A 25,822-nucleotide genomic window follows, 5' to 3' on the forward strand; every position below is an offset into this window, starting at 1 on the left:
ACTCAGCTGATTGCTGCAAAGGACAAAACTGGGGTTATTTAAAATTTGCCAAAGCATCTAAAATGTAAAAGCCTCCTTAAAAGATGTGCTTTCCCTCTTTAGCCAGGTCTCACACCAGTGGTTACTCCTGAATGGTGGCTTCCTGCAGTGGTGGGGAGCCCCTCGCTGCCTGTGTTCGGTGTAGCAGGCAGGGGAGGATGGCCCAGGTGGGGTCCCTTTGCACAGGGTGAGGGGCAGAGAGCATGTGACTGTACTGCAGTCACCACCCAACGGGTGACATTGCCATCTCTGCTTCGGATGTGTCCCTTTTAGTCTGAGGTGGACAGAAGGTAGGAAGAAGTTAGCTGGGCTTCTGTGACCTTGATGCCACTGCTCAAGAGGGTTTCCTTTACTGCCAAGTAAGTTGATGACTTCTGTCATGTGGCTGCTGGGTCGAGATCTGTGGCTTTCTCAGCACAGTTGGTCCCAGGTCCTGCGAGTTGCTATGGCCACTTTGCCAAAATCAGGTGAGGAATGTATCCACCAGACCTTTCAGCAGCACCAGTGTGTTGGGGTGTGATGGAGCCAGCACAGCCCCACGCCAGGGAAGCATGGAAGGGCACGGGGCTGCTAATGGCCCTACTCGCATCCCTCCACTGCTTCCCCACTGGTGAGCAGATGTCAGAGGAACACATTGTGGAATGGGTTTATTCAGCCTGGAAAAACTCAGGTTCTCTCTCTTTCAGGATATTCTGCAGCTCACCTGACATCCCACAGAAGCAAAGAAAAAAATGCATGGATCCAGGTATTGCCTGCTGCTGGCCTTGTATCACAAGCACTCAGGAGCAATAAAAAGAGTGCTGGCAACACAGATTTCACCTTTAATTTAAACCGTCCTTTTTAGGGATAGGGCCAGAGCTGGCTCCGCAAGGGAGAATCCAGCTCCAAACGCTCCAAGCAAGCAAACAGACCCTTTAAAGACATCTACTGCTGAAGAAGGCGGGGAGGGATTCAGCGTGAAGCCACAAAACCAACTCTGAGGAAGAAATGCAGCTTGCCTCCTGTCCCCTGTCCCTGCAAACTGAAGAGGAGAGGCTGTCCATCATGCCTGTCATTTTAGGTCAGCATCTCGGGCAAGGGCAGCATCCCTGAGTGCTCAACGGTCTCTTTGAGTGCAGTTCTGTTTAGGTTGGCCACCGCTGATCCCAGCCTGTCTTCAGCACACGGATGCTTTTAAGCCCTCGGGGAGGGGTCGGCATGGCCAGCTGGAGGGGGAGAGTGCCAGCCCACTGCACGCCCCGCGGCTGCTGAGGACACTGCCATGATTCATTCATGTCCCTGCTCAGGGCACAGATTGTAAACACGGCAGGGAAGCCAGGTCACGTCCCAACCCAGGTTGGCTGCCTGCCTTGAGGTCCCCATCACCCAGAATTTGGAGTTTGCCTCTTTTTCCATTACCTCCAAGCAGTAATGGTGAATGTTTCCGTAACATTTCCTAAAAATAAAAACATCAACAGAAATAGCCATTTAATAACCTGAGTTTGTGCATCTCTGGGCCCTGAGAAATCTACAGGCTGGGAGGAAAAGTGCTGAAATAGCTCATGAGTTTGAAGATGCTCTGAGAAGCTCCCTTACTGCACGGGGACCAGCTCTTACCAGCATCAGCTGGGGCAGGAGGGCTGTTTGAAAATAGCCAACCCTTCTCCAAAAACAGCCCATCTGTCTGATACTTGGTTTGTTAAAAAAACCTGTATCTGAAAAAAGAAACACAATTTGTGTGACTGTCGAGATGCCCATAGTGTGGCAGTGTATGGACTGGTTACTGTTCCTTCACTTAAGTAGGGTGTTAATTTTCTGTTATGGTTTTCACAGGGAAAGAAGTCAAAGGATATGGGCACCCTGTGTTGGGCAAGGCTTTGCCATGCAGGGCTGCATAGATCTGGTCCAGTTCATAATGGCTTTAAATATCAGGGAGCTGCTGTTGATGGAAAACTCAGAAGCTGTCTCAACAGCAGCATTATGCAGCAGCACAGGAGGGAAATCAGAAAGCGAGTACTTTGTGCAGCTTTTTGGGGAATGAGTGGTTGAGCTGGGGTGTAAAGATAACAAAATTAACTCCTACTTGCAGTTCAGGCAATGTTAAACCCCTGCAACTCAGATTTTTGGGGGATGACCGTACTTGGCATCCTTTCTTGCCTTCCTTTGTCCCCATCAAAATCCCTGTCTGGATCCTGTATAGGAGCCAGTGACAGGGACAGGAGCTTCTCCCCACCATCTAAGGGTGGATGGTGGATGCTCTGGTAGTTAAAGCAGTAGTATAGGCTGTATTAACCCATCTTTGTGCCCCATCTGTAAGTTGGCAGGTCTGAGGGGTATGCTGCGTGGTTAAAGAGCCCAGTGTTCAGTACAGGAACAGGGCATCCGAGGACGTCAGGAGGACAGTGAAAGCCTTGTCGTACAGCCTAAAGTCTCACAGCAAGTGTCTATTAATAAGCCATGCCTACACTTCCTCCAGGTATTTACAGTGCGCTTTCTCCCTGTTAGCTTTGAAAACCACAGCTCCATTTTGACATAGCAGGTCCTTTTCTTTTAGTGATGCATTTGGTACCACAAGTGCGTTTGGCTGGGGAAGTGTTGTCGGTAAAAAACTACCTCATTTTGAAAAGCCAACAGGATCTCCCTCTAAAAATGATCTCTGTCTCCATCTGAACAGTTTCAGCCTGTCCTCTGGGAGCCTCTCTGCTCTGGCAATGGTGGCTGGCTAGCTTTATTGCTGGCTGTGGATGGGTGCCACCAAACCCATGCAAAATGTAGCAGTGACAGCACCAGCCCATCCAACCAGGTCACCTCCCCACTGTGCAGGCTGTCCCAGGGGAACACGGGCAGGTGGTTATTCCCAGGTGCTCAGAAAGGGACCTTTGGAGGCTGCCAGCACAGGGGAGACCCCCTGAAAACCCTGAAAGGTGGCTGGTTTCTTGCCCTTGCCCAGGGCAGAGCCCCTTGTGCCATGTTGATGCTTCGGCAAATGAGCCAAAACTGGCATAGCTGCAAAATGGGGCCACATGACAACTGGGATCAGCCCAGCTTGTGAGTCAGTTTGGGCTGGAAAAGAAAGGAAAAAAGCCATTTCAGCCCAGGGAAACAATGGGGGAATGAAATGGAGTTCCTCCACCCTTCCCCAAGGAGAGCAGTAGAGGGCAGTTCCCAAAATCCAACGTCTATTGTAACTCACTTGTAGCCTCTGAGAAATGTCTTTTTGCCATTAGATGTGTAGCTCCTGCTGGGGTGACTTCCTTCTCTTCAGCTGGAGCCAGAGACAAAGGGAAGAATTGTTGGTAATTTGTGGAGAAATTATCTTGTTATTTGCATCATTAGTACAAGACAAGGCAGCGCTGCAACTTTCTTACCACGGTTAAAGACAGCACTTGGAGGAGGTTGAGAGCCTTGAGGTCCCACGAGTGGCAAGAGCACGTTTCAGCATTGCTTGTTTGCAAGAGAAGAACCCAGTCTGCATTGCTGGAAAAACAGCCATGCAGAAAACCACAAGAACCCGTCATTCTGGTCAGGCCCTTGGATTTTGTCAGAATTTTTTGAATACTCTTTCACAATTAAAATTCCCAGTTGGGTTGTCTTGCTGTTTGCAAGGCCAATTGGGAAGGTGCAGGTAAACTGGCAAGAGGGATTGCCCCGGAGCATCGGACTATATTCAATTAGCCCACCTCAACTGCAGGAACATGGTTAGCTGGCAGCACATCACCCCTCCTGGTATATTAGATACTGCACAGTGGCTTAGTCATACCGGAGAAGTAAATGCCTCACAACTTGCTGAGACAGATTCATCCCAGCTTTAATTAGCTGTGAGATGCTGGAGTGCCTAAAGCTTTTTCCCTGCCCCTGCCCATGTTTACACTCGGTGCATCAGTCCAGTTTGGACTCAGGTCTTCAAATATTTGCAATTAGCAAATATTGCTAAGTTCTGCCATTCCAGCTCTCTGCAATTAGCTGGAAAACACATACTTGTATCCCCAGTCTTTTCAAAAACAAAAAGACAGATGCTCAGGTCCCAGGACTTCAGCAGGAGAGCCAGAGCTGCTCATCTGGCTTCTCTGCTGTGCTCTGCCTCTGTGTCACCCCCAAAAAGAAGTGACTGGGGTAGATGCTTTTGGCACCCTGAGGATGGAGCAGGGACCACATAGCAGGAGCTGCTAATATAAATGAAGGAGCCGTTAACACTTAAGCCTTGACCCTTCCTTTGTTGTGTGTTTTTTATACCACATCTTGTAAAATCAGTTGCAGATCATGTGTGCCCATGTACAGTGCTTGTTTTTGCCAGGGTGTCTGTGACAGAGCTGGCTCGGTGGGAGGCTGGTGTTACTCTGACCACCTGAATTGTCATCCCTGGGTGTCCTTGCACAAGCTGGGGGGCAGGAGTTGATCAGTCCTTGCAGGGGGGGCCCAAAGCCAGTGCAGGCTGGAGGGTGTCGGGCAGGGCTGGGGCTGATTTGGTTTTGCTGTGACTTTGAGGCAAGATGCTCTTGTCCTGGATGGCTTGGGCAGATCTGTTTGGAAATGGAGCGTCTCTACTCAGCTTGTGATGTTTGAGGAAGCTCTCCCTTTTCCACATCTCCTGCCCTCCCATCATATTTCTCTTACTGACGTGATGACAGCCAAGTAACTGAGGTGTTTTCAAATGAGCCTCCATAATTCTGACGGTGGCATGAAGGTTCCCAGTCCAGCCAGCTCAGACTTGCCAGCACTAGACCTAGCACTTCTTATCTGAGAGCAAACACTCTGAAAATCTTAAAAACAATCTGCGTTTTAACCTTGATCACGCTAAACAGCTTTCAGGGTGTAGTGATGCTGGTTGCGAAGAGCTCTATTGGCAGTTGTTTAATTATGTTTAATTTGCACTGACAAAGCACACAAAATCCATGCACCATAAACTGTGCTAAAGATAAGTGTTGCTTTTATATATAGACGTACAAGGTTAATTTAAAGATCTGAGGTCTGCTGACCCTCCAACTCATCGCTCAACCTTTCATATATGTGTAAAAATGGATGTGAGAGGCAGTACGGTTGGGTTTACCTGTTCGTACTGGCAGCAGGGAGCTGCGGTTGCTCTGGGGGGACGGATGGGTTTGAACATGCGTGGTGCTAAGGCATGCACTTAAAAACTTCCAGCTCATAAATACTCATTCTCTGTTCCAGAGGGGCTCGTCTGAACCTGACTGCAGTGAGATGGATAAGGGCTACAACACTCGCCTTCGTGTTGGTCGGTAACGACTGTGGCGTTGATTGCCAGTAGTGCTGGGCGGCATGCAGTAGCCATGGCAGTGGCCAGAGTCCTCACCGATGACAGCACTGCCTTGGCACCAGCAAAGCGGCCCTGGGATGGTGAGGGGACAGCTTGGGTCCAGGGGAGCGGACTGTTCTCCTCAAACTAAATGGAGCTTGAACTAATACTTTATACCTCCCACCCAGACTCAAAAAATGGGAGCCTTGGTTTCTGGGATGTTCTCCTTTGTCGAGCTGCTGCAGGGCTTGGTTTTAGCAAAAAGTAAGCCCAGCCCCTGAGACATCTGTGTTGAGGACCTGACGGTTGGTGATGGTTGAGCACATATATTTAAGCCAACACAAGCTGGTGACAGGGGGAGCAATCCCATGCCACAGCCTCATGGGGTTTCTGACTGTGTTATAGCAGCGTGAAGGAAAAGAGGGGCAGGAACAAGAGGAGGGGATGAGGAGGTGACCCTGCTTGGCATGAAAGCAAAGGCCTGACCCTGCTAACATGGTTCATTGTGGTGATCTGATTTTGGGACCCTCCATCCAGCATTAGGTCCAGCATCTTTGAGGGAGGTGCTGCCTTTTGCCTAGCTGAGTGCTGCTGTGAGAGTCAGGCTTTGCTGCTCACATTGTGTTGCACCTTGAAAAGGCATTTGCTGTGTTTGGCATTGGTTGGGATACTTGGGAATTGAGAGAGTTTTCTCTTCCACAAGTATCAGAGTGGCTGAAAGGCACAAGTGCTGTAGTACCTGGTATTTTGTCTCTTTGGGCTGTAGGACTGATAAGCCAAAAAGGGAGCAGAGGATTGCATTTACCCTTTCGCCCAGCATGGGTTAGGAGAAGCAAAAGGATAAATCAGGAGACATTTCAGCACCTACCTCCTGTTTTTCCAGAATTCACTATACATTACAAGTGCCTTTGCATATTTTATAGCACTTTAAAAAGCCAATGTAGCTAATCTGGAAGTTGGCTTGTTCAGAGAAGCACAGAACATGTGCAGCCATAAAAATCCCTCATTTGATGCCAAGCCATTGCATTTTCTAGTGCCTGAAAGGCAATCACTATTATGCATCCAAAGAGTTTGGCTTGACTCCCCTCAGATCCTCGTGGTTGGTGAGAACAAAACCACCAGCACAGCATCTTGAAAAGTTGTGTTGTTGCCATATGGTACAGATGTTTCGGTAGCAAAGGCAGCCTCCATCCAAGGGCTTGCCTTTGGAAGAGGAGTAGCATGCTTTCACCCAGTTGGGAAAAAAAAAAAGTAGTCCAATTAAAAAGGACAGGGATAGCAAGGCAATGCCAAAAGCTTGGAGGAGTAATGGTCCTGGAGCAATTAGCATCCCTCTACAAACAAGGAAATGTGGTTCATGGAGGGTTTGGCTTGCAAAAATGCTGTCCCAAGTCCCTGAGAGCTAGTGAGGGGTTAGGTATTCATAAGGTTTCTCTCCTCTGTCTGGCTCATATTACTACAAAATGTGTGGGAGTTTGTTGTCTTTGAAAAAGATGTTTCTCTGCCTAGTTTGATAGAAGGTGCTCAGGAGGTTCAGCAGTTAACAGCAATATCTATAAGACGTGTATGTGCGCACACAGATACTCAGTGTGGTCACATAGACCCTCTTCCCATAGGAAACCAGGCTAAAAATATGGCCACCCCAAGTGCTTGACTCAACAGTCTTTAAGGGCTGTTCCCATATCCCCTTCCTCTCTTTACTTGGACATTTGATGTGTTTGATTGTTGGAGGGAAGAGGAGGAAAACAAGTGTTGGGGTTAATGGTAAGGGATGCTGGTTGTCTCCAAAGCTCTTATTCTGCCCTGATTCAGGTGACGGCTGGGTCACTTTGGCCCCTCTTCTGCTGCAAAGAACAGCTTGGCCAAGACTAGCCCTGTCATGCTTTCCAAAAAAGGTCCCAGCTGAGGGAGGAAATCCATCTTTAAACGGGGAATGGGGTCAGACGTGTCAGGTGGGTCCAGCCAAGGGGGCAGCCGTGAGCTGGCCCATGTGGCAGTGGCAACCTGTTCAGCTAGTGCAGAGGACAGCCTGGAGCTGGCAGTAGCAGTTGGTGCGTTTCCTGGCTGTAACCTACTTAAGGGGAAGGCTGAAATCTGTTGCAGGAACAAGCAGCCAGCAGCATTGGGTGCTGGTGGAAGAAGGTGCATGATTCAGCCACCTGAAGGCATCTCCCTGCAGGAGAATTGCCTTCCCTATAAAGCAGCAGGCATTGCTCTTAAGTGTTATCAAGCTTAAATCGGTTCCCTAGGTGACATCCTGGTAAGTGGATTTCCCAATTAAGCACGTCCCGATTAAGTGGGATGTACTGTAATTACAGCGTGCTCAGCACTAGGAGCAAATCAGATCCGTTTGCAGCAGAAGGGCCGGATCGAAGCTCTTCCCCAGTCTGGAGTGGGTTGTACCAAGGCACTTCTGTAAGCGTGAAGGTGGGCAGGCAGGAGATGGGATTTTGCAGCCACCCCCGCTGTGCCAGTCAGCATGTTCCCTGTGGAAGGAACATGCTGGAGGAAGCCCTGATGCCACGTCTTCAATGGGAACAAACTCCTTTTGAGGTTGAACTTCCATGTCTCAGGCTAGTCTGCGATCCTCTGGGTGAAGCCTTTGCTCCTGTCAGAGCAGAGATGGCTGCGCGGATGCCATGTAGGGAAGCAGTGGCTGTTCCTCAGGAGGCACAGGTTGTCGGTGCTGCCATCCTCCAGTCAGACATTACAGCCCTTCAGAGCCAAATTCCCTTTGCACAGCCCAAGGGAGCTGGTTCTTGCTTCATAACTCACTCTCCCCACCCCTCTGGCTTTCTTTTTGAAGGTGTCTGGCCCCCAGCATGAAGCCTCATGGTCCTAGAGTCAGATCAGGGCTACGTAAGCCTGTTCCTCTAATGCTTTGTGGTTCCCAGCTGCTGTTGGGACATTGTGGGGAGAGAGGAAGAAGATGCTCCTTTGTTCATTGTCTGTTAGTGAAAGGAAGAATAACTGAGCATTTGCTGCCTTGGACAGGTCAAAGCACTTTTAGCTGGATGGGGATATGAAATCTGATTGGACACCTTCTGGGAATTAACAGGTTAAGGCAACACAGAAATGCTGGAGATAGGCCATCAAGTGTGGATGCGGTGCAAAGGGAGGTGAAATCTGTGCCAGGAGGGGTATGTGGCACAGAAGCGTGGCCACTTTGGAAGTGGAGCAGGACCTGAACATGGACCTTCAGACCAGGCCAGCCTCCACATTTACCACTCAGCAGGTTTACCCGGCTGTCCCAGAATCCCTCATTCACACCTGGCTAGGAGGTGGCGTAAGTACAGGGCAGCATGCTTTCCCTCCAGGCTCCCAGTCCCACAGGTCATGCCAGCTGGTGCACATCTTTGGTGGCTGTGGTGCTGCCAGGGGTCTTGTGCCCACAGGCAAGATGGCTAAAAAGCTCTTATATCCACCACACCCGTGTTCTTTACTTGGTTATAGGGTGGGGGGCAGGATCCCATCTATTTGCCAGAGGCGAGACCTTATATTTTGGGGTGACGTATTACATTATTTTTAGCTGTGGAGAGAACATTACAGTAGGATAGCAGGGGAAGCCGGTGAGCTGCTCCTGCCTTTGAGAGGGTTAACCATGTCTATATGAATTGGCTCTGTCCCGTGTGGATGTGGATTGATCCTGACCTCAGCAGCCAGTTGGCACTCCTGCTCGCTGGGCTGACCCCACAGCACCCATGGAGGGTATGCCACCTCTTTCTTGCACCACTCCAGCACCTCAAACCCGTTGCTGATGCCTCCTCACCTCCTGCTCTGCCCATCCCTCTCCCACCCCAGCAGCTTTCCTCCTCCCACCAGCTGGGCTGCAGCATCCCCACGATGCTCGTATCTATATCCAATCCCTCGGGCTGTCCAGCCAGAGATGCGCAGCGTGTGTCTGTGCTGTCTCTGTGCTTGTGTAGATTCTACTCTGAAGTCCCTGCTCTGCTGCTTCTTCCGTACTGCTGGTTTTGCAGTGCCACCCACTGGCAAAGTCTCCTAGAAATCCTCCTCTGCAGCTCTTCTCTGCCACAGGTGATGCTCCAAAGATGAAATATTAGAAGGATGGCTCTGGTGGGTGTAATTCATACAGCGCATCGCATGGGTGCTGGCCCAGGACATCTGGAAACCTTCTGGCATCCTTTCCGGTGTATCTCAGTGTATGCTGAGCCCAAGCTGCAAGCTCGCTGGGTTGGCAGAGTCCCAGGTGTCAGCTCAGGCCGTGTTTAAGGCAACTCAGGCTGTGTTTAAGGCAACTCAGGCTGTGTTTAAGGCAACTCATACTGGCTTGCCCCAATGGGCCGTCCAGCCCTGCATCCTGCCTGCAGCGTGGCAGGGCAGGCAGCAGCAGGGTGGTTTCCCATTCCTGCTTGCTGGATGTGTCAAATTGGTTTATGTAGGTTCTGCTTTCGTGTTTTCCCATGCAGGATAAAATACAACCCCCTAACTGACACCAAAATCCATGCGGTGCATAAGGAGCATGCATCCCCATGAATGTGCTCCCGGGGATACAGGCCTGGGGACTTGTGAGGGAGTGGGGCACTTCATTTAACAGTCAACCTGGTCTCCCTGAATTTGCCTTGTCCCTTTCTGACCCCATTTATACTTTCGCCTCCATCCCCAGTTTAATGCCTGATGCGAGTCCAGTGGAGAAACAGGAGGAGAGACAGCGAAGAGAGTGAGCGAGGCAGTTTGTGGGATTTGTGAGCTGCCACACACAGGAGACTGCTGCCAGCCTGGTACCCAGGCAAGGCAGCCGAAATCAGCTTGCTGCCTGGATGCAATCACCATGTCAATGCTGCAGCAGCAAGATGGACTGCCAGGAACTTTCTCTCCAGCCTCCTAATAGGCAGTGAGTGCTTCTTTAAAATAAAGCCTGACAAATGGCATGTTGGGGGCGTCAGGTCCTGGAGCACTGTCTCCCGAAAAGTATGAAAAGGCACCGGAGGGGAGCCTGGCACAGCCTCCCAGATGACAGTAATTAAAGGCTTTTGCATTCAAGTGCTGGGAGCTGCTCCTCTTGCAAATTGGCCTTGATTGAAGAGGAAGAGAATGATTAGGCTGAAGGGGTGGCAGGCGAAAACACCGAGGTAAGTCTCAATTTGTCTTCTGTTGGGTTTATTTTTTTCCCTCTTCCTCTCTCTCAGACGGTATCCGTGTGGGTGGAGGGAGCAGGGCTCCAGCTCCCCACAGCCTGGGCTGGCTCTGCCTGAGCCGCTTGAGAGGTGTTAAGCTGAAAAGGAGCAGCTCAGCTCTGGTCCTGCCTGCGCAGCCCTGGAGGATCGCCCAGCACAGGGTGCAACCTGCCCTCTTCCCAAAAGCTCTCCGGGCTGGATGTCACCAGGGTCACCCATCCCTTTGCAGAGCTGGCAAAGGGGTTAACCCCTGGGCTGGGCTATACCCCTAGCTCCCTACAGGGGATATACTCCTATAACCCCTCTAAACCCCAGGGCTTACAGCTCTTTCCCCTATTTTAATTATAACAGAGGTGTTGATAGGCTTGTTCAATCCAGGTTTTACCACATTATTTATTTAAAACCTCTGTTTTTGATGAAGTTGTCTGAATATATTTGGGTTCAATGCTAAGCCCTGCGTCAGCATGAGTGACTCCTGCAGGGTAGCTTGACAGCGTTACAGAAATACACTCCCATCTCTTCCTTAAGGTTTGTCCCCTTTCAGACCCATGAGCATCGAAGATGTCCCAACTCTGGCTGCGTGGCTGGTATCCTCCATGGAGCAGTTTGTCTTGAAGTACTCTGGGAAGTCACTGCAGTGTGAGCATGGATGCTACCTCCAAGCCCAGCCAGCTGCTTCACAGCACGGGGCCGAGGAACTGGTCCCAAATTCAACCCAGAACCAAATCCAGAGCATTAACAGTCAGGTAAAGCAATTCAGCTCAAGTTATGGCACGACAGAGCATCTCTTTTGTCCTGGTGTGAAGGGCAGCTAAATAAATGTTTTTTATTCAAGCAACTGTAAAAACTCCAGCACAGAGTTTTTGAGCAGCCAGCCTTGCTCAAGGAAGCTGCTGGCCCAGTCTGCAAATGGATCCCTTTGTGTGGGTCCAGTCCTGCAACTGCCAAAGCCAGTGGCCAAACTCCCTGTGGGCAGATGGGGAAGCAGGCCTGGTGCCCTACATTTGGTGCTCATTAATATTTGGATGAGATAAGCGGTGTGCTTAATCTAGTGCAGCAATTGTGTTTATTATAGGGCAATAATTCTGCAGGGTTACCACAAAATTCAACGCGGCTTATGAAAAATGCAGGCTGTTGCGGAGGCAGGGCTGCAAACCTCTGGCAGGAAGAAACCCTGTTGCATCGGGGTGAAACCTGTGTTTGAACCAAAAGGGTGATTTGATTGAAGAAGGGACAAAGATGCCCATCTGTCCCTGCGTGCTGTACCACAGCCCCTTCCCAGCAGCAGGGTAGGAGACGCTCTGCCTGGCTGGGCTCTGGCTCGGCAGTGGCACTCAGCCACCCCAAATCCTCCCTGGCCTTTTGGAAGGGAAGCTGCTTGCCAGGGGGAGCGAGATAAGTGAAAAAGGAAAAAACAAACAATTTGCTTCCAGCTCCTGCCGGCAGCAGAGGTGGTTACTATGTGAGCAAGGCTTGCAGCACCGGTTCATTCAGCACGGTAGTGTCTGTTACCTGGACCCCCGTGTAGGGCAGGCTTTGTGCTCTTGAGATCAGCTCCAAAACCTACTTGAAGCCCACAGATGGGCCCTGAGCTTTGCATCTGGCCTTGAATATCCTGCTACGCTCTTGCAAAATGGCTCATACGGCTGTGCTTGGCAGCATTGGGGCCGTGAGCGGCCAGCTGCCAGAGGAGCAGCTGGATGATGTTGCAGGGACATCCCAAGACCATACAGACAAGAGGGATCAAACTGGCACTGAGGGGTGACCAGAGGCACTGTGTTCAAGCAGGGCTGGATGCTCCTCTGAGTCTGTGTGTGCTGCTTGTGGCAGTCACACCAACTTGTACGCAAAACTGCAGCACTTGCAGATCAGGATCACACCCCAGGCCAGTTTTTCCTTCAGAAGGTAGAAAAGAATAGAGCACGCTTTCTTCCCCAAACCAGAAGTGAAGCTGGATTCCCTTTCCTCCCCAAAGCACCTGGGTTTGGTCCTGACCCTGTTCTACATCACCAAGTGAGCAGCAGCATCTCCCTTGCTCCCTCCCATCATCTCCACATAAACCACCCTGAAACCTGGTCGCAGTCAGGCTGGCTGGTGGGTTCAGCTGATTGTACTCCAGACCAGCACAATAAAACCTCCAGAAAATTATTTTTCATTTCTGTGTGCTCCCCCACCGCTGCCTGCAAGCCTCGTGCGGCACTTGGCTGCAAGGCATTCCCAGGGGTCGCAGAGTTGGGCTGCACAGGGGTGAAAGGGGGGGGTCTTTAGCCCCCCCAGTGCCAAAAGACACCTTCGTGACCCAGCTGCTCATCTCTCCCAGTTATGCACTTTGTGACTCGACAACAGATGACAGAGGTTAGGAAAAGGCCTGGGATGGCTGGGATGTCGTTGCCATGGAAATCACGCAGTGTCTGGAATAGCAAGAACAAGAGCAACTCAAAAAGTAATGATCTGTCACATTGATTAAGGGGGAGTCAGAGGGATTTTGTTTGGGGAAAGCCTCGTGCTTCAAGTAATATGAATCCATATGCCACATCTCCCCCTTCGCCTCCCCCTGAAGGGCTCCGTCAACAGGAAATAATCTGATTTGTTTTGACCGGGGGTTTCTCCGGGGAGTACCGATGTGGTTCCTGCCCATCAGCTGCGCTACACAGCTCCGCCATCCCAGGATGAAAGGCACCAAGTCAATGTAATATTCATTCACTTCCTCTTCCCTCCTTCATTCATTTCTTCATCCATTCATCTGCTTCATTCACATTTCCCCGGCACTTTAATGAGCAGTGCTTAGCCTCTGCAGTCCTGCAGAGCCTTCCCCTGCTAAGCTCTTCACTGCAGATGGCTGTCTTCAGGCTTATTTATTCTGCAGAGCAAACCTCAGTGTGGCTGGAGGGTGGTCGCATTGTGCCCAGCTGATCACCTGGGTCTCTGAACCCCATGCAGATCCCCCTGGGTTTTGCTATTCCATCTTTCACGTTTTGATGCCCGGCATCCTGCTCTCAGAGACCGATTCAGCAAGGGCAGGCGGGTGATAGCCCCCCTGTGAGCTCCAGGCTTGGGCCAGGGGAGCAGAGCTGTGGGCCAGCAGTTACAGGGCGAGGGGCTTGGGCAATGAGGGGTCTCAGGCCACGTGCAGGAGCAGAAGCAGGAGGCACATGCAAGCTCCTGGTTTTAGGGATTTTCCTCAGATGAGCGTGGCTCATCCCTCCTATTGCCCGGTTTTGGGCACTCGTAGGGTATACATGGGGGGGACAAGCACGTCTGTATTTCAGTGCCCTTTTTTTAACCACCCCAGAGGTTTGGGGTTTTTTTCCCCAACATACAGACATTTTTCTTGAAGAAAATACAATGCCTGAATAGTGGCTGGGTAGAAATCAAAAAAAGATTAAAAGGAGAAAACTAATTTTCCTGCCCATGATCTCACTGGTGGAAAACGATCCTTTCCTCCACCAGCCCAAAACACGCTTTTGCTGTGCGTGCGGGTGAGCTGTACTCCATCGCTCTCCAAATAGCTAAATGCATTTCTGAACCGAAGGAAGCAAACAGAAAACATCCGTTCTTTGTATAATGGAGAAAGCTTTCTCTTTTGTTCCCTGCTTTTTATCAAGTATCTGCTGCCATTATTGTTACTCACTGGGTTATTACCTCTGAGTGGCTACTTCCACCAGCATGAGCTGGTTTATTGTCTGCTCAGAGCAATTATGGATTGGGATAATTCCTGCCGTGCTGTTTCATTGTGGAAGGATCCGCTGTGCTCCAGGGCCAAGGTAACTTGAGGTGATTTGTGCTGCTGAGTTACCCATCAACTTAATTAGGAGTGGGTGGCTGGTGCCCCACTGTATGCTGGGACAGAAGGATCAGCAGAGACTGAGCCCAGGCATCTTCTCGGTGTGAGAGGTATTCAAAGGAAAGTTTGTTCAGTGGAGCAGACTGGGGTTAGGTTTATTTCTAGGACTAGTTTGTCTTTATTCATTGGTTGACAAAATGTTGGCCAACATGTCCTCCCTCCGAGGCTGCAGCACCCCATTGCTGTGTGTGCAGAGAGGACAGGAGTGTCCCTGCAGAACGACTTGGTGGAAGGCACTCGCTGTCTTGTTCATTGCTTGCATTCAGGAGGTCATTTGGTTCCGTGTCCTGTGCTGCAAAGATGAGAGGAGGAAAGCATTTCTTGTTCTGTGTGGGATTTCCCCTTAGAACTGCCTCACCTTGCTGGCTGGAGAGGGGAAATAAGATGAAAAAGTTTCCCTGAAGTCTGAAATCGAGACCTTTTCCTGGGCCTCGCGCATCTGTGGAGATCAGAGCCCCAGTGCTGTCGTGCTGCCTCTTTGAACCAGGGGGGAGTTTCACCCCAGGCAGGAATATACACCTGGCTCCACGTTAGAGGGCTCAGCCTGCAGCTTGCAAAAGTACCTGGTTATTTTTATTCCTTTGATACTTGATCCACTATCAAAATAACATTTTTTTTCTCTTTAACTCCTTAGGAATCCCAAAAAAAACCTGCCACAGGTGAGGCACTGCCAAGCCCTCTCAGTTGCCCACGCACAGGAGGGGTCGGGTCACCCCTTGTGCAGCCCTGCAACTGCGGCTCTGCTTGGTGCAGGGTTTCTTCTGAAGACGTGAGGGTTTTGTCCTGCCCTGCGTGGGTTTTGCAATCCAGATACTCAGGTTAGTAACAGTGTGTTTATACATTCACTTGCTAGTAAATAAATACAAAAGTGTGACACTTAAGCACTTTCTAAGGCCCTGAAAAACACAGTTTTCCCACAATTAGTAACCTGTGGATTAGGAAGCTGTTATTTTTATTTATTATTAATAGCACACAATAAAGACAGATTAGCATGAAACTATAATGCCATCACATGCTCTCAAAATCCTCCATGCCAAGACCCCATCCAAGTGCAGCACAAGTAGCAATGAGCTTTTCTAAGGAGGCTTAATAATAAGAAGTCTTTTTTCTTGCTGGCTTAGACAATGTAACTAGCAAGGTTGAATTTCTGCAGTTGTATATATACATAAAACATCACAAAATGGCATTGTTCAGTTATTTACGCCATTATTAAGCTTGGCCCTCCATACCCACAGAAGTCTCTAGCTGTCTGGACTGCGCCTGACACAGAGAAGTCCTGCTGGGCCCGCTTGCTGGAGCTCCTCTTGGATTTGATACTAAGCCCATGCCCTGGGCTAGGTCAATATTTGCCCATTTCCCACCATTTTCTTGTGCAAGAGCATGGCTTCATGCTTGCTTTGCTATTCACACCTGGCCCATCTGAACTCTCAGGTACCCCTTCTGCAAGTAACTGATGGTTCAAACTGGTCTGAAGCAGACAAAAACTTCACCCCTTTCCTGCCGCAGGTTGGACCCTCAGAAATGTTGTTGTGGGGTACAGGGGCCAGGAAGTGGTAGGAAGCCACCTCTCCCCTGCTCCTCTCTGCTCTGCCTCTTGTTTAGCTGAGGCTCTAAGGGTCCGGAAATCCATCCCGAAGTTTCAAAGCAGTCTTCCTTGTGTTCCCCCTTGCTGGGCTGTGTTCCCAGAGCAAAGGGAAACAGTGGTCGTCCACAGAGCACATTGCCCTCAGAATCACAGTGACGGCAGCTGGGGACCTGTAGGACAACTTTGCCTTTCCTGATGAGGCAGAGAGCTGGCAGGAGAAGGCAACAACTCTTGAGTCATGGTGCTGTCCCTGCTGCCTCCTTTTGCCATCAGCTGCATTAGTCAAACTCCCCATTTCTGCTCAAAAAATTTCCTGGACCAAAGTCTCGCAGCCGCTCTTGCCGTCCCAGAGTGCACTAAGGTATGAGCCGTCCATTCAAATTTTCTCCTTAGGTAACTCGGTGCCTGAGTGGATTGTTTGAGTCCAGGCTGACTTGGGAGACGCATGGAAGCTAACATCCACCTTCCAGCTGTAGATGGAAGTCCATGCACTTCTAGGCAGTAACATCTAAGGTCCAGACAGGCACCCAGCAGTGGCGTCCTGGCAGGTGACTTGAGATCTCTATCAGATGATAGTGGAGGCCTTCAGAGACTTTTCCTACACAAGGTTGGTGTCTTACATCCCTTTTCCCTCATATTGTTGGCCCTTGGCCTGCCCTCTCAGCTTCTTTCTCTTGGCCCCAGCTCCTGAAACAGCCCTGGGGTTCAGCATGCTGTGTAGGTACCTCCTGAGTGCCCATCTGCATTCATGGAAATAGTCCTACCAGGACCTGGTGGCCTTTGTAATAAATATTTGCATTTTGTAAGGAAATACCCTGTTTAAATATAGGGTGATATTAACTCTGTCTTCTTTATGTTCCCCCATGTTCCTGAGCTCCGTTCACCAGCTCTGGCCCCTGAGACAGCTCTGCTGAAAGCAAATATGTCAGTCTTCACTGCACAGGGAATATTTTAAGGCTCTGAAAACAAAGTTTATTATAGCAAAGCTGCCAAAAGTGTAACCACTGCCATGCTAAAATATCCTCTCCTCCTACATTTGTAACGTGGGAGTCTTTTATATCCTCTTTACTGCTGCTGAACCATACATTTGTCTTGGCAGCAGATGTATATAGACTGGGACCTATTTCAGTGTCATGCAAAAGAGCTCTTAGGTTAAAAGATATATTACAGCTTACTGGAAAGCTTGAAATTAACTGTGTGATGATGCCACATGAAGATAAAGAACCAGCAATTTTATTGAATTGTGATTTTATCCATGTGGGCTGAAGGTTTGAACTGTGTTAACATCTCCAAAGGTCTCTATTTGCCAAATTAACTATTGAGTTTGGGGCAACTAGGTGGAGATAGGAAAAAGGGACCTTGTTTAACCATTTCCAGAAAAGCACTGCCTCCTTCTCCACTGTATAGGAGTAACCCAAAGAGAAGGCAGTCAAAACACAGCCCCTGCTCCAGCCATCGCTGGCCATTGCAGGGGCTTCAGGGAGGCCATCCGCTTCCTCTGCTCTCAGGCACAGTGGCAGGAAAGACTCGGTCAGTCCCTACAAAGCTCTGCTGTGGTTATTATTAATACCAAGCCCATAAATGTTAGTACTTCAGTGGCCAAATTCCTCTGCGGTGCTGACAGAGCTCTTACAGCCCTCGCATTTAAGCAGCGGTACTGAAGGTGTCCTCGGATGGCCCAGCATTTCCTCGGGTGTCTGGCAGCGGCAGGCAAACAGTTAACGATGGAAAAACATGTACAGGTTTAGGGGAAGGATTTTTTTTTTTAATATATGTTTTTTGCTTCACATCTGAGCTCTTGGCACAGTGTCCCCCGCCTCTAATCACACCTTATAACTGCAGTTTAAATCAAAACCCGCAAGGCTGGACCAGTTGGATCTAGTTCCTATTAAGCCATTTGATCTGCGACTGAGCAGACTTGCTGTCACCAAGCCAGTCCCCTGCCTGCGCCTCTACATAATGAGGCTCCCGCGGCAGCCTGCCTTTCCCCGCTCAGTGCAGGGGAATCCATGAAATACCGGGTATTTCGTGGATACGTCCCCCCTGCACCATTTCTCTCCTTCTCTCACCCCCTCCCCAAGCAGCCGGATGGTGAAGCACAGCCGGCGGCTGTACCGGCACAGGGAGGCTCTCACCAGACTGCAGAGCACAGCTAAAAGCTTTGGCCATTTAATAGGTCCGAAAAAGAAAAAAAAAAAAAAAAAAAAAAAAAATTTCCAAGTTAAAGCAAAATCCCCTTTTTGTTCCTCACTGTAATTTGTTCAAGCATTAACCCCTGGAAGAGGTTAGTTGGTGGTTTTGCTATTAAGGGCACTCTGCAGCCGTGAATGGGTATGCGGCTGCCTTTAATAAAAGATGAGGTCTCATCCTCTCTGTGGTGCATCGCTTCTCCGACAGACCAGTGGTTGGAACCACAGCTGGTAACATTGCCTGGGCCCCATTTTTCTCTCTGCTGATATTAGTAAAGGAGGTGGTCTCCTGATTTTATAGACTTAAAAAAAAAAGTCACTGTTTATTCTTTAAATTAACGCACTCACTGATGCACACATTAGCAGCAGGAAGGAAATGGTCCCAGACACAATCTCAGCCGCCTCCATTCTGTCCATCGCTGCTCCCAGGACCCCCGTGTACACAGGGCTAGAGGACAGAGGGAATCAATGACTCAGCATCCAGGACTGTATCACCAGCCTTCTGGTTTAGCTCCTTTTTCAGCCATTTTGAACACTGAATAAGGCAGGAAAAATAGCATGCAGCCATATAAATCCGAGCCAGTCTCCTAAGTCAGATGTGTTTGAAAGCAGAATTGCAGCTGCGACAGGGAAGGAGTATATTCACTAGCATTTCCTGCCTTTTTTTAAATCGGTCTTTTGAAAAGCACTGGTTTGGGTGGGAAGCTTGTTTGGGTGAAATTATTGAGGACTTATTCTATTACTGGGATTTTTTTTCCTTCCTTTCAGCTGCAGACTTTGAACTCTGAATCCCCATTCAAGGACTCTGAGCTCCTGAGGTCGATTTTACCACTTCAATAATAGGGAAAATTACTTGAATTGGTGGCAGAAGCAAGTTGTACGATGAGTGAAGAGAAATACGGCTCTGGAGCCAGGTTATTGCTTGAGACACGGCTGCGGCAGGCAACGGCGCCCAGCTCTCCCAGCAGAGACGGCTGTAGTGAAATAACCCAAGAGGTCCTGGTCAAAATTAATTGTGTTAATTAATTGAGCAGCTGTGGCATGGCTATTTTCTCTGTATGCCTTGGCTCTTAGTCCTCTTCTCCAAGGGGAGGAGTGCCATTGAACCCATTTATTGGCAATGCTGGTTCTGTGAAGCAGAGGTTGTCACATTCAGTGTCTCATCATCTCTGAAACAATCAGGCATTGCAGGTGACTGAGCCTTAGCTGGGTGAGGAATTTTAGACCTTGTGACAACATTTTCTAGATGCAGAGAATTGAGAGAAGGAAATATTCTGGGGAGTTTCTACATTAGCATCTGCAGAGGGATAATATTGCCTCCCCTCTTCCAGCTGCAAGCCCAGGATGGGGACATGGTGCTGGGTGGCACCTGCAAGGGGAGGGGTGAGCTGGGTGTACGGTGTGCTTCAGAATCCTCAAAAATGGTATAAACCTGGATCTTCACTTTCCTTTTGTTACGTGCAGCAGGTCAGCTCCTGCTCTGGAAATCACTGGGTTGCAGATCAGATGTGTAGCTGATGGAAATGCTGCTGCTGGCCCATGGAAGGGGTTTTGGGGTGGGGTGGGGTGGGTTTTTTTTTTCAGCCAACCCATTCAGGAAAGAATAAGCTTTTATTTTCTCAGCCATCACTTTTTGCAGCATGTGTCAAGCTAACAATGGCTGGGTATTCCTCTGAGGCTGTAAAATAAGCTCATTCATCCTTTCTCTCTATTTGTAGGGAGAACAAAACAAACAGAAAACAAAACAAAAAAAGACAAACCCTCTGAGCTACCGTTTGGTCTCCAGACGGAGCCTGTGGTACAGCACCAGCAGCCAAACACCGCTCTGGATCAAACATGAAGGCAACGTGCCGTTCGTGTTCACTCCACGGCATGGATGCAGGGCAAGGGAGAAGGAAGGAATGTCAGTGGGAGCTTCTTGTGGGCTCCTCCTCGCCAAGGGGAGCCTCCCTCTGGCCTTTGCCGGAGCTCTGTAATTTCCAGCAGGATCATGTTAACCACGGACCGTCTGTGGCCACCTTCCCGTTGAGTCAGGGCTGAATCACCACCCCGCACAGAGCGCAAAGGGCTGGAGATGCTGCTTTGGGGGAAATGGTGGTGGGACCTCAACCTGCATCAACAGTGGGGATGGACGGGGGATGCTGTTACTTGGCATGTGGCTTTGTGGCCTGATGTTGCATGGCATTGAGATGCAGCAGAGGTCAGGAGGAGGGAGATAACAAAGTGACATCTATGTCTTTCGAAAGAGAGTCAGCAAACAAGTCACCTGACTCCCTGCAAAAGGGCTTGGTGGAGGAGTTTGGGTGCTACCTGCTACCCCAAAACTCCCTGCGAGTGGCAGGAGACTGGTGAGGACAAAATCTCCAGTGTGGCTGTGGGACAAAGACGGCAGCACTGCAACCTGCCAGGAGCAAAATGCTAGAAAAAGTATATCCAAGCATTTGGAAAATCTTGTCGGATTTTCTGGGAAAAGTGCGGGTTACTATGTGGCCATCCTGGAGAGCCACAGGAGCAGCAGTTGTGTAGCTGCAGGTAGAGGTGGGCAGGCACTGACATGAGACCTGATCCAGTTACAGCCCAAATTTCAGAGCTTGTAAGCAACCACTGAAATCTTGGTGGCCAGTTTTAGCTGAAATGCAGACCTTGCCAAAAATTAGGTGAACTCATGGGCACTCAGACAGGGGCACTTAAAACAAGGGCGTCCTGTCACTTGTAAGGTGTCTCGGCTTGGCTCCAAGCTCTGCCTGCATCACTTCCCACTGGAGACCGTGCTGATGGATTTGAACTTTAGAGGGGGAAAGGAGGCTGTGGATGCTTAAAATAAAGGCAAAAGCCTGGAGAAGAAATGGTCTTGAGAGGGAGTGGCCTAGACTGGATTGGAGGATCAGGATTAACCTTCACCCCCTAGTTCCCCCCACTTTCCATGGATATTCCAAGAAACACCAGCTCTCATTGGCACTGCATCTGTCTTGAAGGTCTTGAGATGTCAGACCTCAATGCTCACCCTGCTTTCCAGATTTGAGGAGATGCTTTATCTTGACTAATCTGGGCGAACCCATCAGCACGTCCCAGTGGCTTTGCCAGCAAGGAGGTCTGGCCAGAGCTGCTTGGCCTGGAGATGCAGTCCAAAAGCAGGAATCATACCCGAGGAGAAGGAAGACTCATAGGAAGAAGGGAAGGACTGGAGCCAGAGGTCCCTCCTGTCCTTTCCGCAGGTTTAAGGCCTATTCTTTGGTGTGTTTTACTGGTCCAAAAGCAGAGCAACCATTCATCCTGCTGAATTCCTCCCAAATTCTCTGGTCGTAGCATGGCCGATATGAATGCCAGCAGCTGGAAGACTGAAATAGCAGCTACCATTGCTTAGGCCCCACTGATTTGTCCTGTGGTTTTTCTGTGTCCTTTAATCTCCAGCAAATAATCCCTCACTTCCTTGCGGTCTTTCTAATTCCATGCTCTGTGCTGGTGCTTCCTGTAAACAGCAGGGCTGGTGACCCATGCATGGCCACTGCTGTGTAATTGAGGCTCTCCCCAGCCACGCAAAGGGCATGTGACAGGGCTGTTTTTCAGGCTGGATGTGGCCATGTCCAAGGGCTAAATAATGGAAACACCCAATTCTCCTCTCTGTCCACCCAGCCAGGAGAAGTCAGGGCTGGCTCTGATGAGGCCAGTGAATAGTACAGGTGTAAGACCAGCACGTGTGAGAGCATCAGGTCCTGTCACCCAATGAATTGCGCTGTCTGGCCTCCAGCAATCATGATAGGCCAGTGCTTGAAAGCAAAATTGGGCTAAATTATGGAAAATTAGGTCCTTCCAGCATACGTTTGCACTGGTGCTTGCTCTCCCGTGCAGGAGCCGTGTCCTGTGCAGACACCATGACCGGACCTTGCTTAGCCTCTAATTGCCACATCTCTGGTCTAAAATTTTGAGTTGAGTCCTAAAATTAAAGGGCCTGTGCTGGATGAAGGCCTTTCCTGATGTTTGTCGCCCCATGGTATTGATCCTTTGCATTCTTGTAGGTAAGAGATCTCTAGATCCTCTGGGACACTCTGATAGCAAGGGAGGTTGAGAATGTGTTTTTCTGATCAAAATATCTTCAGCTGCTTTACGGCTCCCAGAGCTGTAAGATTTGGGAATCAGATAGCCATCCTCAAGCCTAAGAGAATTAATTTTCCCCGGGTGAGTTTGTGTCAAATGGATGGTGGATCAAAGAGGGTTGTGAGAAGAGCTGGGATGAGCTTTTCGGGTGGCACGGCTTTTCCTCCTGTGTAAAAGCTCATTTCTCTGGGTTTCTGTTGACCAGTGGATCCTTCCACAGGTACCCAAGCGTCCAACAATTTTTGCAGGAACATCTTTGCTGCCAACGTATCTTGGGCTCTCACTTGTGCTTGTCCTGGCCATCCTTGCATGTGGGGTACCTGCACGTGTCCAGCTGGAAGATGATGGGGTGAGTGTGCATATGGAGGTGATTCTGGAGATGGATGGGTGCAATGCTACCAGCCCTGCCAATATTTGCAACTTGCAACATTGGGGGAGGGACTTTTTATCAGGGAGTGCAGTGATAGGACAAGGACAAGGAGTAATGGTTTTAAACTGAAAGAGGGGAGATTTAGATTAGATATTAGGAAGAAATTCTTTTCTGTGAGGATGGTGAGACACTGGAGCAGGTTTCCCAGAGAAGTTGTGGATGCCCCATCCCTGGAAGCGTTCAAGGTCAGGTTGGATGGGGCTTTGAGCAACCTGGTCTGGTGGGAGGTGTCCTTGGCCATGGCAGGGGGATTGGAACTTGATGGTCTTTAAGGTCCCTTCCAACTCTAACCATTCTGTGATTCTGTGATTAATGCTTATGTATTTACAGCAAGACATGACCATGAGAGGGGTCTTATAATCAGATGGTTAACACGTGCTCCTTCCCAGCATGGCTGCTTCCAGAAATCTCCAGGTTTCGACCTGCTGGCTATTTCAAGTAAGCCCCAATTTATTTATTTTCTTTTCATAAGCTCTCCACGGCCAAGCTGTGACAGCTGAGGGAAACCTGCACAGTTTTTCAGCATTAAGATCTCAATTATCAGAGCACTGGCTTCTTCCACATGAGGACTGTGCGTGCGTGTGTGTTGGTGTTCCTTAAAGTATTTTCAGAGCTGAAGCATGAGCAGGGACTCAGCTTGGTGTGGTATTAGGGGCGCTGAAAAAAATGCCAGGAGGGAAAGGCCAACCTTGATTTTTGTCATTTAATGCCGCTTAATGTCCGTCACCTTGTTTAGAATGGGACAACAGCAAATACATAGTAGACCTGAGTTTTTCCATTAAATGCTAACAACCCAGTTGTACCTCGCCATGGCGCTTGTATGGTAGGGAACTGCATGCGTCCTGCAGCTGGCTGATGTGCTGAGACACGCAGTGGGTGTCCTGCTCTGTGTGCTCTGGTGTTGAATAAAGGAAGTTAGGAGGGCTGATGTGAGGAATCAGGTGGGAAGTTTGGGTTTCTGGCTGCCCGCGCAGCTCCAGCATGACCAAATGTTGGCAGGAGCAATCCCAGAGCATCCCATGGAGATCACATTGGGGGAGGACTGGGAATTGCTGGCTTTTTTCATTACCATCTTCCCCTTGTGAAGTAGATGTCACATTATCACTAGGTTGAGCTGTTGGCTGAAACAGAGCCATACACAAAATCAGACAAAACCAAAGCTTCTACAGGCTGTTAGATCTTTCCCTAAGTTCTCTTGAAAGCATCACAGGTGTAGAAGAAATTACCCCGTTCTGTATGTATTTATGCCTGCTCTCATGGATTTCCCTGGCCTCAGGCTGACCATGTGCCTCCACTGCTCCATTTTTTCTGATGGTGGGGATGCAAGAAGCCTCGAGAGGAACAGAAAGGCTTTGCCCAAGCAGCAGTAGGAGCCCTTGAGACCTGAAGCCAGTAATCCTTGCCTGGAGCTGGTCCCTTTGGCTCCAGGCACTGCTGAGTTTGCTGGTGGAGAAAACCACTGCATTAGATGAAACCGCTGTTAAAGGAGACTTCACAAAAGTGAATAGCTAGTGGTCAAAAAGAGCTGCCAGACTCCTGCTTTCTCAGTAACTAATAAAAGTGCTTTTTAACACCATTAATGTGATGTCTTGCTAAAGACTGAAGGAAATTGGAATTGAGACATTTGTATTTTGACAGACTCTGTGGAAAACTTCTGTTCAGACTGGTAGGAATGAAACCAATAAATTTCTGAAGAAACTTTCTGAATTCAGCCTTCAAGATAATAGATAGGCTGTTCTGACTGCAGATAAATAAACTCTGTTTTTATAAGCATTTAAAGACCTTTGGGATGACGAAGTGGAACATACTTCAAGTCTCCAAAGATGGGAAGTGGCTTCTGAGTCAAATGCCCTCCCATGCCAGAGCTCGTATTTTAGACTGAGATCACTCTTTTGTGACTTGTTGACAGGTTTTTTGTTGTCCTTTGAAGAAAAAAAGGGAAAACGTCCGAGGCTGAAAATAGCCATGAAACATTCCCCAACTGGCCAACCTGTTCTTCAAGAAAACTTCCCAGGGAATGTAAAGCTCTAGCTGCAGCCCTGAAAATGCCGGCTAAGAAATGGCACGTAGGGTGATGATTGGGGTGAAAAAAACCTAGTTTGGGTGACAACAGCCCCTGCCTGACTATTGGTCATCTCTTATCTCATGGTGAAGGTGACCACCTGAGGAAGGAAAGAACGTAAGTAGGTTGGTTCTCACCAGGAAACGCTTAGAGGATGGACTCTCAAGGTGGGAGCAACTCACTCCCTTTTTGCCTCCCCCTCTCATGAAGAACAACCCTACTTGCAATTCCTGCCCTCTCTGGCAGCAGCCACAGCCCTCCCAAAGGCTGGTGTGAAAAGGCTGGATCAGAGCTCGCCACCTTTGGAATAGTAGGGCAGGTCTCTGCATTTGTGCAAGGCCGGGTCTTAGTTCTGCAAACAAAACCAAAACAGATGCAACCCAGAGCCATGGGTGGTGAGCAATGCTGAAGGGTTAGCACCAAGCTTTGTTTGCTTTCTTCTCCTGCATATCTACCAGCTCATGTGAACTGTTGGAGGTGTTTGGCAGAGGCCAGCAATATATGCTTTATTTGAAGCTTAAAGTCACATTTCTGGAGGAAAAGAGAGACGAGTCACATGCACAGGGTGGAGCCCAAACCAGGCTGATGGGATCCAAACGGATGTGGGTACCTGCAGTGGCCCGTGGCCAAAGAACAGCCCTGGCAGAAGGGTGGCACACTGGAACAACGTGCTTCAAGGCCAAGCGTCAGTGCGATGGCCAAGTTGCTGAGGCTCGGAGAAGAGGCACCAGAGCATTTCAAGGGCTGGCTCAAGGAGCTCCGTCTCACTGGTTTCTCAAAGAGAAAAGGAAGGGAGAGCGAGTCAGGGCTTGTGACGTACAAAGGTGGTGGAAATGGGGGGAGTGATGGGATTTAGGAGGCAAAGCCTTGTAAGATGGCTGGAAACGGGCACCCTGTGAATCCAGCCTGTAAAAAAGGCTCTATTATTTAAAAGTCATGAATCAGGGAAGTAACTTGGCTAAGCTTGTGCTGATCCTCTGCTGCTGAGAATGTTTTGATCCAGACTGATCCCTCCCCCTCAAAACAGATGCTCTAATTCACGTGGAAATGAATTCAGGTCTAAGCTGCCCTGGGGAGGAGCTTTGGACGCTGCAGCAACTCACCCTGCCTTTGAGACTGGATTAGGGAAAGGTTGTCCTTGCCAAGGAGCCCAGGGGGAGCAGAGGGTCTGAAGGAGGTGCTGAGGCTTTGACTCATGTGCAGAAGA

This window comes from Numenius arquata, chromosome 8 (genome assembly GCF_964106895.1).
Source record: "Numenius arquata chromosome 8, bNumArq3.hap1.1, whole genome shotgun sequence".
In the NCBI taxonomy this organism is placed as follows: domain Eukaryota; kingdom Metazoa; phylum Chordata; class Aves; order Charadriiformes; family Scolopacidae; genus Numenius; species Numenius arquata.